Source organism: Alexandromys fortis, unplaced genomic scaffold (genome assembly GCF_014885135.2).
Source record: "Alexandromys fortis isolate MF-2015 unplaced genomic scaffold, M_Fortis_MF-2015_v1.1 scaffold_9, whole genome shotgun sequence".
In the NCBI taxonomy this organism is placed as follows: Eukaryota; Metazoa; Chordata; class Mammalia; order Rodentia; family Cricetidae; genus Alexandromys; species Alexandromys fortis.
Window position 1 is genome coordinate 20735222 of NW_026067892.1, and position 13351 is coordinate 20748572.

A 13351-nucleotide genomic window follows, 5' to 3' on the forward strand; every position below is an offset into this window, starting at 1 on the left:
CAAGACAAAAATGCTTTAGCCAGGCATGGTGGCGCATGCCTTTAATTCCAGCATTAGAGAGGCAGAGGCAGGTGGAGCTGTTGAGTTTGAGGGTTACAAAATAACAGTTTCAAAACACACACACACACACTCGTACACATTTTAATGACATTTAACAGCAGAAAAATTATTAGGTAGAGCTGATCATGATAAGACAATTAAATGGCTCACATAAACCTATAGCTATATATTCATTCGTGATTTATCAGCAAATGCGTTCACTGTAGGATAAAATGCATTTTGAGAATAAAGCTTTAACACGTCAACAGCACGGGGTGGGTGACTAGAAGAGAAAATGTTTAGTAAAGGGAACATACAGAACGCTGATCAGTGATGATGCCCTGCATGCCCCACTGCACACAGTCAGAGCACGGTGTGAGCTTCCCCCGAGATTAAAGGCTCAGGCTCTGTCTCTGGGAGAGAAATGACACAAGAGGGGTACACATGCAGGGAATACAGTAACAATTCCGTGCCAGAATAAATGTGAGTCGATGGCGTGTCGCTCACGGTCACATTCAGCAGCAAAGACTTATTTGTAGTGCAGGCCGATCTGTAAGGGTAATGTGTTTATAGACAGCCATGCAAGTCAGGCACATATGTCTGCCAGATGAAGTCCTTTCCTGTAGAAAGAACCATTCCAGTGGCCTCCCTGAGTATTCTCAGAAGTAAACATCGTTAGACATACTCCCTTACAACAGCTTGCCTATATTTATGGTCTCTTTCTAAACCCAAGCCTGCCAGGTTGACAAACAATCTTGGGATTTCACCTGATAGATTCCTACCCACTCCTCCACCCCACTCCCCACTATCCTTTAACTCCAACCTCTAGTTTCCCCAAGTACTTTTTTTTGCAGGGGGGGGTGGGGGTCGGGGGTGGTGGTGGTGGTGTGTAGCGCCCTGGTCTGCCCTTATTCCTGGGGCGCATCTCGAGGACAATTTCTGGTCAACAAGGCCTAGCATTCAGCCCTTATTCCTAGGGCGCATACAGTTTCTAGTAAGATGACTAGCATTCTCTTAGTTCCTGTATTTCCCCTGCCCCGCCTGGTGATTAGCTGCAGGGCATTCATTACATAGTTGATGTGGTAATTTCCCACCTGCCTGGGGGGGTGGGGTGGGGGTCCTAGTGCTGCAGTTAGTTAAATAAGGACTTTCCCCAGTCTGAATAAACGGCATTCGCTTGATCTCCTATCGAATGACCCTGACCTACTTGTGTGTTCTGTTCAATCTCCAGGTTCTTGCCCGACTTGCATTCGGTACAGCAGCACGCGAGCTGTACCGAGGGTGTAACACCAAAACCGGGTGTTACAGTGGTGGGGTGGGGTGAGTCTTGCTGTGTTACCAAAGCTGGTCTTAAAATCTTGTGCTCAGACATACCACTTCTGCCTCCTGTGGCCCTGGCCCACAGCTCCAGCCACGCCGCACTCCCGGCCACACTACACTCTTGACCAGGCACTTCTTAAAGTGATGTTCTAAACTTTGGGACTTAATTAAACTCAAATAAGACAATGAAAAACTGAACACACAGAAAAGTATGAGCTGCTGCTGTGGGCTTTGTCTTCTCCTATTTTGCTTTGATAAGCAGAGGCCCATAAATATCTTACTCTACATAATTAATTAGTTCTAGATAAAAGACTTAACCATCTTGACCTCTTAATGGACAACAATTTTTCAGTAAGTCAGGACTATGTTTCATTACTGATGGCAATTATGTGCTTACAAAGGAAAATATGGGTAATAAATTACCACAAATGTCCAGGCTGAGGGCTACGGAGATGGCGCAGCGGTAAGAGTGCTTCCTAAACAAGCGTGAAGACTGGAGTTCAAATCCCCATGACTCACCTACTAAGCTGGGCTGTACTAATGGGTATGTCTATACCACCTCCCCGCAAATACAAAGATGCAGAGTAGAAACAAAGACAGGAGTAGAGCAAAGGGTTGTTGACTGCCAGCCTAGCTCCAGATTCATTGGTATGCCCTCTCTCACCGGAACAACGCAAAGAGTGATCCAGCGGGATACTGATCACTCTGGTTTCCACAATTGCACACGCACTACCCATAGGTACATACACACATGCACACACACGCACGCACACACACATACACACACCTGAGCACAATGTGTAACATGAAGCAAATTATAAATAAATGTTTGTTTGGAAAGCAACCTAAGACAGTGCTGCTAGCCAGGCATGGTATACACACCTGCAATCCAGGGCTCAGAAGGCAAGAGGGTGAAAAGTATGAGATTAGCCTCAGCTACATAGGGAACTCCAGCCCCAATCTGGGTTACATATCAAGGCTCTGTCTCAAGCATGGAAGCAAACAAACAAAATAAAAAGAGAAAAGGCCTGCTGATGGTGATAATTAAAGCTCTGCATTTTATACAAAGTAATTTTCAATGAAATATTACATGAATATATAAACATAAATATTATCTTTTAATGCAAATAATTTAACTAGAATGCAAAGTAAGACTGGATTTTTTTTAAAAAACATCCATTATCTATCTTTGCTACGAACAATGATTATTTGGTCTCCTTCCTGACTCCTGGCTCATGGCTCTCTAAAACCGTTGGGTCCTCAGAGTGTTTCTTTCTATGACAAATATATAAACACAGAAGACGACTGCTATGGGATCAGGGATGCTCCTGCACAGCTTCAGGATGGGAGCTGGATGCCAGAAGGTTGGCATTTTCAGCCCTATTTCCTATCCCCAGGGAGGGGAAATGCACTGAGGATCACTGCCAGTTATTTCATCAGCCAAGCCTCTAAGAAACCCCCAAAGCCAGACTGAAGAGCATCGGGCTGCTGAACACCAGAGAGGTCCTCAGAGGATGACAAACAGTAAGACAGCATGGGCGCACGGCACCTCAAGCAGCTTCTCCACCTTGCCTGTTCCCAAGTTGTAGCCTTTACATAAAAGATTAAGGGACAGTGAGATGGCTCAGTGGGTGTAGAGGTACTTTGCCACCAAGCCTAAGGACCCGAGTTCAATTCCTGGCACCCACATAGTGGAAGGAGAGAACCAACTTTTGCAAGTTGTCTTCTTATCTCCCCAATGTGTGTGTACACACGTGAACACACACACACACATACACACACACACACACACACAGAGTAAAATAAAATAGCAAGGAGAACTTTCTCCAGAACTCTGGCAGTTCCTGCAGCAAATGACCAAATCCAAGGAAGAGGTATGGGACAGTCACATCACACAAAAGTTGTAGAGAAGAGAACATGGGAGCTTCCTGCTTGTGATGGGAGTGAAGGGCAGGACCAGTCTAGTGGGATAAATAAAGCCTTAACCTTTGGGACTGTCTGAATCTACTCCAGTTAGTGTCAGACTTGAACTAAATCATGAGACACCTAGCCGGTGTTGGAACCGGTCAGTATGAGGGAGGAAACCCACACTGTGTATCTGATGTGAGCTGAGTCCTGTGAGACACAGAAGAGGGTAACAGTTCTTGCTGTAGCTTTAATTTTCCTTTAACCGGCTGAATCCAGGAAATCACATTTTTGTTGTTGATTTTCTTGTGATGTAAATTCCACTTTAAACCCGTGGAATCACTTCCATCTCTAAGAAACTGCATGTGAACAGTACACTACATCTACAGCTCCTGTAAACTTTTGCTTATTTATTTATTTTATTTTATGTGGATTGGGTGTTTTGCCTGCATGCATGTCTGTGCAGCACGAGCATGCAGTGCCTACAGAGTCCCCATCCCCTGGAACTGGAGACACAGGCAGTTGTTAACTACCGTGTGGGTGCTGGGAATTGAACCAGGGTTCTTTGGAAGTGCACTGGTACTCTTAACCACTAAGCCATCTCTCCAGCCCCTTGCATTACCTTCTAATCTCCAATTCCACTCCTAGGTACACACATAAAAGAACTAAAAGGAAGGATTCAAATAAATACTTATGCAATAACCAAAGTTTAAACAACCCAAGTATCTCTTGATGGAAGATGTGTGAACAGAATAGGAGCTGTACCTGCAATGGAATACTGTTCCACTGTTCAAAGGGAAGATAGTTGTGGACTAGGCCGCCACAGGGATGAGCCTTGGCAGATTATACCAAGTAAAATGGCAGGATACAAAAGGATGAAACTACGTGACGTCGCTGACATGAGGTGCCTAAAATTAACCAGGTTCATGAGTCAGTAGGTACATTAGCTGTTGTCAAGGATTAGAAGAAAGGGAACAGGAAGTTATCATTTCATGGTTCAGAGTTTGCGTTTGGATGATGAAAAAGGATGGGGCAGTGGTTAATACAAAATGGTAACTATGCAAAGGGGTAGGAGCAGGGTGGAATCAATGTGTAAATTTTACACCATTTATATTTATTGTAACTAAAGAAGAAAGAAACAACTAGAGAGAATTTCACTCAAGAATTGTTTATAGTAAATATATTTTCAGTTAAAATAAAAAAAATAAAATAGGAAGATGAAGACATGGCTCAATGGTTAAGAGCAGGTACTGCACTTACAGAGGACAGGTTTGGTTATCAGTACCAACATGGCAGCTGACAACCATCTATAACTCCAGTTTCCAAAGTCCAGTACCCTCTTCCGGTCCCTGTGGGCACTATGTGCACATGCTGGACAGACATACATGTAGACAAACACTCACAGACATAAAATAAAAATAAATAAATCTTTAAAAAAAAAAGAAACCCAAACAATTTGACAAAATGATTTAGCACAGCGGGTCCAAATACTCTCAAAATTGATTAACATAGGGGGAATATACTTGAGATGCAAGTGATCGCAGAAATTTTCAAGATTTCAGTGGGAAAGGCAATAAGCCAGAGAGGAGATCTCACCAACTTCAAGAACAGAACGCTAGCAAGCAGCCCCGTGGAAAGCAAAGCCAGATCTGGTAGCTCCTTGCCCGACTGTCTTCCTACCCTATGCTACAGAAATAAATGTGAACATGCTTACCATTGAGCAAGTAGGTGTGGAGGTGCACATCTGTAGTCCCAGGCAGAGGACCAGGAGCAGAGGTGCATACTGCCAGGGATATACAGTGTGACCTAGCCTCGAGAGCAAACAAAAAGCAGGGTAACATACACATACTATATGCACATTCATATATATGGAAAAGAAACTAATACAGACTTAACTGAATAAACTGAAATCTAGATCCATAAGGTCAGAATAGTCAGCTAATACCTTACAGCAGAATCTGAGATTTCCCACAATAACATTCAAGATGCTATGATTCATTTCATAACCAATAAATAAATAAATAACACTTAATCTTAATAGAGAATACACAATTCTGAGGAGTTTTCCACCAAACTTTAATCTGAGCCTAAAGAAAACACGGTGCCAAGAAAGAAATTATCAAGGTAAGAGTGCAACTATAGAGCAAGAAATGAAAGCTCTAGGCTAAAAGAGTGAGGGGAGCCACGCAAAGCACTGCCGTCTGAAAGCTTCAAGTGCTGGGGTCACATGAAGACTGCACGCTCCGCAGAGCCGGTAAGATGAACTGTAAAGCAACAGTGTTGTTGAGGCGGCCGAGCAGAAGGTCAAGGGGTGCCGTTGTGAACACCGTCTACATGTCACCTAGACTGGCATGTCTGCATATTCACCTCGTCTATTTCTCTGTCAACAACGCTTTTGTTGTTTTGTTTTTGAGACATGCTAGCTCTCGCCTCATATTTACTATGGATAAGATTAACTTCTGAGCTTCCCACCTCTACTTTCATTGCTGGAATTACATGTCCAGGTGTTATTTTATTCTAAACTTTTCAAGGGAAGATACAGTCAACACGCGACCCTAAATAGCTTTATAATATTGTCCTTTATATTTATAAGACAATTATCACAAATGCTAACTAGTAAAACTTTCTTAATATTCTAATATATGAACCATGGCACTGCTTCCATGGTCCCTGTTACCTCTCTCCAGATCACTCTGGTTTTGATCCCTTTCCACCAGGAGTCGCTATGTACTTTCCTACTTTATGCACATGAGTATACTTCTTGCCCAAGCAGAATTCTGTTCCATCCTGGGCACGAATATCTCCAGATTTAAGAACATCTGCCTGCTTATTTTGGCTCCAGAGACACTGTGTCTAGTTAGCAAAAAGAGCCTTTCCCCACAGCCATCCAGACCCGGTCACCTTTCAGAAGTCCCATTTCCAGCAGACGCCCCCAGACTCCATAGCACTTTAGTCAGCACGACCTGGTTCTCGGTTAAGACTGCAAGTGTCCCACTTTCTACAGCGCTTTTTCCTACCAGGACAACTGGCAGCTCCAAGAGCTTGATGCCAGCATTTAATGAGCACGACTGCCAGGGGACTGGGCACTAAGTGCCTGGCATCTCTTCTCCTACTTCTCCCTCAGTAGCTAACAGGGTTGGTTCTCCAACGTTACTGAAGGCATCAGAGTGCAAACTTAAGTAACGAGCAACAGTGGGTTTCCTGCATCCAGAAATTGCTGCGCTATTTCTTTTTAAGGTTTTGTGTGTGTGTGTGTGTGTAAAAGAGAGTATGTGTGTGTATGTATGTGGGGGGGGGAGAAAGTGTATGTGTGTGTGTGAGAGAGAGAGAGAGAGCTGTGTGTGTGTGTGGTGTGTGTGCCTACACACATGTGCGTACTTTCAGGATTTGGTTATCTTCCTCCAGCATGGGATGAACTCATGCCATCATCACGTCTTGCACAGGAAGCACCTGACCTAGTGAGCTATCTCATCAAATCATAGCGCCAAGCCTTCCAGTTTACTGACATGTATGTAACATGAAATCCAAGCACTTTAAAATCAAGACAATCTGAAGGGCAATCTAACCCACTGCTTAGGATATATATATATATCTCACACGCTCTCCTTGAGGCAAAAATTCTAAAATTAAAAAAAAATAAAAGCAATTAGACATTATTTCTGCTATTATTATCAGTTACATGTGATTAGAATGTTATACATCCCAGGCACATGCTGTGTACTAATTAATCCTGTCCATACAAGAGAAAGGCATGAGCACTGCCCCATGCAAAAGGACAAACTCAGGTTCAGAGGGATTATCCAGCTCACTATTAAGGAGTGATGGGGTTGGGCATTAGGAGAGACCTCATCCGAACCTCTGCCGCCAGAGTCAGCAGCCAGTTCAGCAGCCAGCGTCCAGTGAACTGAGCTGCTGGCGTCTCTTTCAATTGAAAACAAGACAGCAAACAGCAAATTGTTTTAATTATAGCCACTCTGAAGATATAATGGATCATTATGACAAAGCATAAAAAGATAAAAAAACCAAGACATTAATGTTAACTAGTTTTAAAGTTAATATCCAGTTGACAGCAAATAGTGAATTATAGTGTTTATTTTTCATGCAATGCTCAACACAAAGTAGTCTCTACACCAAGAGACTTTGAAGAATAATGAAGAGAACCTAGAATTTAATCTTATTGATCACCGATTTTCAAGCAGTTAAAAATCTTTTGATTCCCTATTTATAAGCTGCAGTTACTCAGTCAAGTTAACCTACAATACAAAGAGGACCAATAATTATTGAGTTTAACATATAAATTGTAGTTCAGTAATAGAGTATATGCCTAGATAAAAGATCTGTTGACAAATTGGCAAGTTTTACAATATATTATAGGGTATACCTAAATACTTGGGGGCTAGAAATATGACTCATTAGTTAAGGCATTTGTTGCTTTTGTAAAGGACCTGGGTTCAGTATTCAGCACCACATGGTGGCTCACAACTACTTGTAACTCCAGTTCCAGGGGATCTGATGCCCTCATCTGGACTCTGTAGACACCAAGCACATACATGGTGCACAGATATACATGTAGGCAAAATACCCATACACCTAAAATAAAAATAAATAAAAAACCCAAGCAAACAAACAAATACTCCAGGACAAAGAAACCATACAAGTAACAACAAAACATATATATGCAAAAGAGGGGCTCAAATTTCAAATTTTGAAAGTTAATATTTTTCGAGACAGGGTTTCTCTGTAGCTTTTGATGCCTGTCCAGGAACTAGCTCTTGTAGACCAGGCTGGCCTCAAACTCCCAGAGATCCGCCTGCCTGGGCCTCCCGAGTGCTGGGATTAAAGGCGTGCGCCACCACCGCCCGGCACGTTAATATTTTTAAAAGCAAAAATCAATGCAAAAACTACAAACCCAAGTAATTTATATGGCAAAGGAAAACAAGGCCTGTTAAAATAAAATATCTATGGCTTCTCACCTTCCTACAACCATCCTTCCTTTAGAAGAATGTAGTCCCAATCCCCTTTCCTTTAGAAACTAAATATTCCCCACCATTAGTTTGTGTTTGAGAACATGTTTTCTGTTGCCCTAGTCCATGGTAAGAAAGAAACACAAGCCTGGCCACAAAAGCATTCTATCACTCAGAGCCTCTGGGACAAGCTGGCTTTGCTGGCCAATGAGATGCTGACACAGACATGTGCTAGACTGTGAGAGGACAAGAGGATCTCTTCTGGGGTTTCTACAGGAGTGTGCAGGCTGTGAACCTATTGCTAAGTTTTTATGAGTATGAGGTGAGGTTTCAATTATTTTTCTATTAGTATTCCCAATTACATCCCCCAGCAGAAAATGAGTCCCTACTGGCAGGGGAACAGGTCAATTATAACTATGACTTTGTGTGTGAACTTTTCTCTTTTATTTTTGAGACACAGTGTTATTATGTAGCCCAGGTTGGCCTGGTGTCAAGCTCAAAAGAGATCTGTCTGCCTCTGCCTCTGCCTCTGCGGTGCTCAGATTAAAGGCATGCAACACCACACTCAGCCCAGTGCTATATTTTTTGTAATGTTTCAGTTATTAAATAGAACTTTTTATAGTAAGAAACAAACATTTAAAGATAATGTTCCAGCTTCTCAAACATGCCCAGATAGAAACATTTCATGTTTTTGAAGCATTAGCTTTTTTCCCCTCATGATTTACTAAAGTAGACAGCATCTATCTGAAAAGAACCGCTTCTTTTTTGATACTAAAGGAAACTTTTTATTCTGACTTAGGAGACATCTGCCATAAACCTCTAAAAAGGGAGTTTTATATAAAAGGAGGAATACTAGATAACTCTTTGAGGGGAAATGGATAATAAGTTCATATGTATTTTCAACATTGTAAAAACTGTTCAAGGACTAAACCTAACTTCAAAGTTTCAAAGGGAAAAAAATTACATTTGAAAAAAGGCTTTATTGGCCAGCCTAATGGCACATGCCTGTAATCCCAGTACTCAGGAGGATGAGGCAGAAGATTGCCACTAAGTATTAGGGCAACTGTGGGGATGGAGAGTGGGGTTACATTAGTTACTTTAGTCTAATAAATGATAAAAGGTCAGAAGTTAAGTTCAGTTAAATATAGGCTATAATTATTTCATGTGCTATTCAATTATGGGAGAAATTATACACTATTAAGTTTAAGTATAAGAAAGCAAGTCTTTGGGTGACTTTTTGCGAGTATAAAAACATATAAAGGGCAATGAGCAAGGCTGAATACAGTAGTGTATGCTTGATGTTTCAACTGTTAAGGAGGCCAAGACAGGATAGTTTGTGTCCACGGGTTCAAGGCCAGCTTGGACAACACAGCGAAACACTGTCTCAACAAATAAGTAAGTTTACTGAATGTTGTAACTACTCCATGAGAGGATAGGAAAACAACAACAAAAGCAGGGATTCTCTTGCTTTGACTGCCCTTTATTAATTTCTATCACTCTCCCCGGGCACGTGCCATATTCCCAAATCTTCACTTTATGCTAATATTTGGAATTTTATGACCCTCTCTAAGGATACTTAGGTGTTGATGACACTTTCTTGGCATGTAGGTAGCCAGGGTGATGTCTATAAGTGAAACAGCTAATCAAGGGATTGATGAGCAGTAGGGACTGAACCTATTAGGGCCTGCAAGGTAGGGCACGCCTGTAATCCCACCCACCATTCAATAGGTGGAGGCAGAAGGAAGCAGACTTTGAGGTCATACTGACAGGCAAAAAAAAACAAACAAAACAAAAACCAACCAACCAACCAACAAACAAAAAAAAAAACCCAAACCTGTGTCAGAAAACAGAAGAAAAACAAAAGTACACCAGACCAAAGTAGCTGGAGGCCTGAACACCTTCCCCGGATAAGTGGCATTCCAAACTCTTTAGGATAAGCGAATCATCAACACAAGAATCCCGTTGTCTACACCAGAAAACAATCAGGATGGTCACGCTGGGCTGGCCAACTATTTTTTTTTTTTTGTCTCAAGATGGTGACAATCGTTGAAACCTAAATTTCCCAACAGCTGTCAACTCTGAACTTGTCTCATGCACAAACTCCTTTCTAATGCTGTTTAAGTCACCTCCACATCTGACCCTACTGGCTGCTTTAACATAAACAGAGGTCAATCAAAGAAGTCACCCCAAAAGTGGAATCGAAATATCTATTTAAAAACAAACGGGGGGGGGGTGTCTTTCCGAAGCATTGCAGGAAGAAAACGATTTATTTTTAGTTTTATGAAATGTTTACTCTATTTACATGTAGAAATATTTGCACTTACTTCAAGTACTTGAAAGGGTCACTAAAAAAAAGAAGGAAAGAACGAAAATAAAAAGGTAAAACCCTAAGATTTATAAAAGTGACAACTTATTATAAAACACAGTCGGTCATAAACTCTTCTTCCAACATTCATATATAACCAATAATACCTCGCTTGTTCTCGAAACATCGAGGTAACCTCGAATGGGACCGGGCACAGACGAAGAAAGAGGGAGAAAGAGAAAGAACGCAAAGTCGCCAGTGAGGATAAAAAGAGAACAGCTCAAGTAGTCTTCAGTTTTGCTCCTCTAAGGAGCCAATGATTTCCCCCTTTTTTTCTAGCCCACGATAAAGGAATCTGTCTATCGCAGCCGTAAACTCCCGCATCCACTCCCGACCACATGCACGAATTCCAGGAGAATCAGTCAGAACTCCCTCTGTGTCCCGGCCGCGGGTGGAGAGGATGCACTCTGAGGCTGGAAGTCTCACCACAAGTTCTCCCCGGACAGGAATAAGGGTTGGGGTGAAGGGAGCGGAGGACCTAGCAGTCCCCTCAGCCTATCACCGACAGCATCATCATGACAGCTGTCCTGGCGGACCTGAAAAGTGGCCGGGTCTCAGAGCCAGACCAAAGGCACGTCCCTAAAAACGTACCCGCTTCTCGTCCCCTAAACGGCTGTCTCCGCGCAGCGATCAGAGTCCTCACACTCACCCGTCCGAGCTCCAGCTTTAGCAGCCACTCTGGGAAAGCCGCCCACCTCTGACGACCATAGAGACGGAGCAGCCGCCAGCCCCGCTGCGCGTCCACCGCCCACTCTCACGTGACTCCCTTAGCCGCTGGGCCTGTCGGGATCTCGGCGAAACGCAACCCGGAGGAAACCAAGGGGAAAAAATGGGGAGAGGCGGGGAAGCCACCCCACCCTTCCCTAGGACACGCCCACACCTCGGGTCCCGTCCCGACTCAAGACTCCGCCCTCCCTGTCCTCCAGCCCCGCCCACAGATCGGCCTCGCCCTCACGCTGTTTAGGCGGGAACGCCGGCGGGTTGGACGAATCTCTCAAGCACTCCTTTGCTGATTTTGTTTCTCTGCTGTCAAAACGCACCTCTTCTGCGCCTCTTTCTATTTAAACTCCGCTCTCTGGTAAGTGAGAAAGTGATAATGAGATTCTTCCCACTAGCCATGAGGCTCACACTGTTTTTTTTTTAAGCATCTTTTATTTATTCTTTGACAATTTCATACATGTATCCAATGTATCTTAATCCTATCCACCTCCAATTCTCCACTTTCACGCCTTCCAGATACTTTCCAGTACACACTGAGTGGAAGGAGAGAACTAACTGATGCCCCCTGACCTTCAGGTTTATGCTGTGGCACATACATACATACACTATGAAGAACTGAAAGGAAAGAGGAAGAGAGAAAAGTAAAAAATCTTCCTTATATATTAATAAGTGTTTAGTATACATCGCCCTTGAGAAGCCTGTCTGTTAACTCTGATAATTTTAAGTTTCAAGTTGCATCCCAAATTGCCCTAGAACACTTTGGAGGCTCATGGGACCTCAGTTGTGGCTAAATTAACTATTTATCTGAACAAGGGAAAGAGAAAACATCAGTATATAAGTGTTGACTTAAAATTTTCAGCCAGATGTGGTACGACTGTAATTTCAGCGTCAGAGAGAGAGAGAGAGAGAGAGAGAGAGAGAGAGAGAGAGAGAGAGAGAGAGAGAGGCAGTAGATTCAGGAGCTCAAAGTCATACGTAGTTGCATAGCGAGTTTGAAGCCAGTCTGGGCTGTGTAAGACCCTGCCTGTCTTAAAAACTAAATCAAACAGAAATCCATCAAGATCAAGAAAGGCAGTGATTAAGCTGGGCCTGGTGCAAGGGATCGTAGCCCTGGGGGGTGGAGAGAAGGATCTGGAACTTAAGGTTTTCCTCGGCTACACGCAAAGCAGGCTGTTCTCTAACCTCCGTCCGCATGCACACCGCAGCCTATCTGCCGCAGCATACGCACTCACATGCATAATAATACGTACTTAGATGTTAGAAGAAATGACGTCCACCCAGGTAGGTCTGTCCCCCATCTGTGGGTCGTCCTCCCCGCCCCGCTCCGTGCCAAGCCAGCAGTTCAGTTCCCAAGCTATTTGATGATCAAATGCCTCACACTCATCTGTGGAGATTTTTGTTTTAGTTTTTTTGAGACAATTTCTTTCCATATGGGCCAGGGTGCCCATGCAGTTCTCAAACTCATGGTAAACCTCCTTAGGAGGCCTCAGCCTCCAAAGTGCAGGAATTATAGGCATGCACCCGCTATGCCTGGCTCAGGTTAAAATAATACAGACTCTCGGATCATACGATATGTTCATTGGAATAGAACGCTGCTCAGAAATGTGAATTTTTGAAGTCCCACATGATTTCCATTGAAATGTTGTATGGGAAAAGAAATGGATTTGGCTTTTCCATACCATAGCATAAAACATCTCTATTTTAGCTATCTCTATTTTTGCCTTCAGTATACCGAAAGTACATTATGTTGAAAGTTCTATATTATCAAGAGAGAGACTATTTTATTTCATTTGGCTAGCATATAAATTGACATACTTTCAAGCATTTCCTAGTTAGCTATTTTTATCACACACATAAAAGTAACAACCCCAGGTGTTACCACAGCAGGCTCAGCTTTTCGCACCACTGTGAAAAGTGCAATGTCCCCTGTAGCAGCCTCTGAAAGAATACAGTGCAGTTTCACAGACCTTGCCTTCAGTTTCTCTCAAATGAATTTGAAAGAGATGCCCCATCTCTCATCATCTTTATCTGCAGGGTT

The 13351-nt window shown here is 43.0% G+C and overlaps 1 protein-coding gene across 2 annotated transcripts in view; it reads right to left on the bottom strand.

Moving 5' to 3' along the window:
• The window catches only part of Micu1 (mitochondrial calcium uptake 1), a 141276-nt gene extending 129867 nt beyond the window's left edge, over positions 1-11409 (bottom strand). The window contains exon 1 of one of the 2 annotated variants that reach the window (XM_050140015.1): positions 11243-11409. The gene's annotated coding sequence lies outside the window, so the exon portion shown is untranslated. Of the gene's footprint in view, positions 1-11184 lie in introns of both variants that reach the window. The other variant, XM_050140016.1, reaches the window with a different exon arrangement.
• Between the last annotated feature and the right edge of the window lie 1942 nt (positions 11410-13351).